The 3,577-nt window shown below is 33.2% G+C and overlaps 1 long non-coding RNA gene across 1 annotated transcript; it reads right to left on the minus strand.

Moving 5' to 3' along the window:
• Positions 1–224: 224 nt before the first annotated feature.
• On the minus strand, positions 225–2,488 carry LOC150031012 (uncharacterized). Its single transcript, XR_016526277.1, has 3 exons — positions 2,225–2,488; positions 1,944–2,124; positions 225–632 (listed from the first exon to the last, which is right to left on the minus strand). It is a non-coding gene; the product is annotated as an uncharacterized LOC150031012 (long non-coding RNA).
• Between the last annotated feature and the right edge of the window lie 1,089 nt (positions 2,489–3,577).

A 3,577-nucleotide genomic window follows, 5' to 3' on the forward strand; every position in this document is an offset into this window, starting at 1 on the left:
ATGTATTATTATGATAACAATTTGTCACCTCACTTTAAAACTACCACTTTAAAATTTAACACCGTCATAATATTATTCTAACTATAACGGTTTAGAGATGAAATTGAAAACGACATATTAAGAAAAATTTATATAGCCTATTTACAATTTACAATACTATTATAGAGAGTCACCATAGATAAACAATATGAAATCAATCTCTCCTCTTTCTTTGCCACTTTGAATGATCTAAAATGCCAATAAATAACCATAACAAAACAAGCCCTACATTTGTATTCTGAAAATGTCATACTCGGGGAAAATGATCTATATCCAAACAGACTAGTGTGTAAATTTACCCTTGCAACAAAATTAGGGGTATAGTTAGAAAAGAAATCACAATGTACATCAAGAAAGATCTAATTGACAACTATGGTACATTTAACATCAGACCTTGAATTCTCAAATACCTCATCCAAAATAATATTGCCAAGCAGCAGCAAGCCCAGCTACCAAAATGACTTTAAACAGCAGCTTTGACTTTGAGTTGGACATTGAAGAAGGTGATCGTGACTTGGAGGATTCCCACTGTCTTCCTCTAAGTTTGGCCAACAACTTCGATACAAGGTGCGAAACATGAAACTTTTTCGTTCCTGCCCCAAGAAAGAAACACAAGTAAAGAACGAGTTCAAAGACAACCTAAAAATGTCAGTTTAAGCATGAATTCAAGGGTTTAGAAGGAGACAACCAACTTTTTAAAAAAATCAAATATAGACGGGAGAAAATGAGACGAGAGGGTGAAACAAGTTTTCTAGAAGGATTTCATTTTTTGATTGTGTATCATCTATTATTACCAGGGAAATCAAACATCCATGGCCACTTTTATATTTTCAACAATCAATATTTGATATTAATATTAAGGGTCAACTGTAAAAACTATCAATCAAATATTAAAACGTCAAGAACAGTCTCAACAATTTCAAATATAAATACTACTAATCTATAAATACTAACAATAAGATCTATAACTAATCTATTATATGAAATAATTTTATATAAGTTTCTTATTTCCACACAAAATATTTATTGATATTGGTATTTTATAGATATTGTCATAATATCTTCATAAAATTGAGCTTTAGACAATTTTACATTTTAATTCTCAGTTGTTAGTTGCTTAGGATTTATCATTGTTAATTGATAAGTACGGATACTGACACACTGCACAAATACGACACGACATCGACATGGCAATATGCCAATTTACAAAAAAAGTAGGACATGACATGTTGGGGACACATTATCTATTTATCTATTTATTTTACAAAAATAAATGTGTACATAATTTGACATATTGTGAATATATGCACACATATATTTAACAAAAAGTATGGAAAAATAGAAATGAAAAAAAAAAAAAGAAAGATAAAAACGAAAGTGAAAAAAACAGAAATGAGAAAAGAAAAAAAATAGTAAGAGAAGGCGCATAAGTTGTCAGCGATCGTGGGTCTTGAAGTTGAAGTCACCGCCATCAATGAAGTTAGAAAAAAAGAGGTAGCGTAGTGGTTTTGTTATTATTTTTTTTTTAGGCTATGGGTTAAGTCTTGAGGGTGAAGTGTTAGAATGGAGAAAGTGTGTAAAAACTGGGCCGAACGGTTAAATTTAATTGGCTTAAAATGCCCCAAAAATGGGCTGCTGATAGTGGGTCTTGTTTCATTATTTTTCTAAATTTTTTTTTTTGCATATGGAGCGTCCTTGGTGTGTCGTCCGCATGTCCTAGGCATGTCACCAACGTGCCCTGACGTGTCGGAAAGCAAAAAAAAAATAAAAATAAAGTAATGGACACGCGAGCTTGTATGTCGACCACGACACTTTGTCAGTTTAGAAGTGTTGGTGCTTTATAGCGTTAATTCCATCTATTGAAAAATGAAAAGTAAGACCACACTACAAAATCTCAGTTTTACCTTTGCTCTTCATAAATCTTTCCTCTTCACCTACACGCCTCCGAAGGACATTGAGCAAAGATCCAAAATACAATGCGAGCACCGTGCAAGTGATAGTGATCACATTATAGGGCATGCTAAAATCAGGAGTGGTAAAAGGAACAAGCAATACTTCTGTGTAAGACAGAATGGGACTCTGCCCCTGCATTATGGATGCAGATTCATAACTGGAATTAGTAATCAAATAAAGCGTATATCACATACTAGAACAGTAGCTACCAAGATACAACAGGAAACATCACCTGCCATTTCGACAAGATTGGTGATTTCGAAGAGTTATTTTCCACAAACTGCGTGCTTGTGAAAAAATCTGGAAAACTTATTACAGCTGATGGAATATCTAATCCCTGATGAGCATCTGGGGGATATTCATCAATGTGCAGAAAACCCTAAAAAGACATCAGGGAAACAGAGGTCATTAAGTCCAAATATCCCACGCTTCAGTCTCTACAAAAAAGATATCTAAACAATAAATGTGCTAAATCAAAGATTATATCTACTATGGAGTTTAAGGGAACAAATGTGTCTATTTCTAAACAACAAAATTCTAGTAGTTTTCTAGAATAACAAACTAAAGATGATTACTAGCGAAGGACAAAATGTAATAACAATCAATAAATACAACAAGAAATGGGACTCTAAACTAATAAAGAGGAAAAATTCCATATCCAATGCATAAATGGCAACTGGTTGGAAAAGTTTAGAACTGAAGTGACGTAAGCAATCCTTTGCAAATCCAATGAGCATTATATGCAGAACTTATGTTCTTTTTCTGTTTTACACAAGAGACTAAGATATCATAAAAAAGAAAGGTGAGGAAACAAAATAAAACAAACAGCAAGGAGTTTATGAAATCTCCCCCAAACTCACACGGAAGGGGTTTAGACAGATTTCCACTCCCTAACTTTCCTTTTCCAATCACATTTATCTACAGTGAGGGAGAGGGAATCTGTCTATTTTGTCAATGTTGGGGACTGGTATGCACGGAGAGTATCTGTGTCAGGAAAGTGTCTAGACACATGGACACATGTCTAACATGCCCAATAGGGTGTCCAACACAATTGAAAAATAAAGGACCTACAAGACACTTTTTAATGTTTAAGGATCTAACACAGCTCTAGGAATTTAGAAACTCAACTTAGTAATTTAACCATAAATTTGTAATTCAACTAATAAAAGAAAACCCAAGCCCCAAAGCATTAAAAGTGGTGAAGTACACGATAAGAACTGTAATTTAAACATATAAACAGACAGCCAAGCAGCCAAGAATCTAAGCCAACTTCTAATGAATGAAGATCCCAAAATCAATCTCTTCTATTTAAATCATATTAAGTTGTAGACCACAGTCAAATGTGCTTATACCTTAATCGCTGATATAAATCCTTATTACTCTCTCCCATGTATGTTTGGACCAATTGAGCCAACACATTGACAATCAGTATAAAGATGGAAAATGAATACAAGAGTTTCAGTTTAAATGTCTTTCCCCAATACAATGTTAAATTACATCATTGCTAAATTGAAAATTTTACCGTTTTGAATTTGGTTTAACACCTGAACAATTCATTTATACCATATATTGATTGAAAAGTGAT

The sequence above is a fragment of the Benincasa hispida genome, unplaced genomic scaffold (genome assembly GCF_027475165.1).
Source record: "Benincasa hispida cultivar pf3 unplaced genomic scaffold, pf3_genome.v1.1 HicScf1526, whole genome shotgun sequence".
NCBI classification, from domain to species: Eukaryota; Viridiplantae; Streptophyta; class Magnoliopsida; order Cucurbitales; family Cucurbitaceae; genus Benincasa; species Benincasa hispida.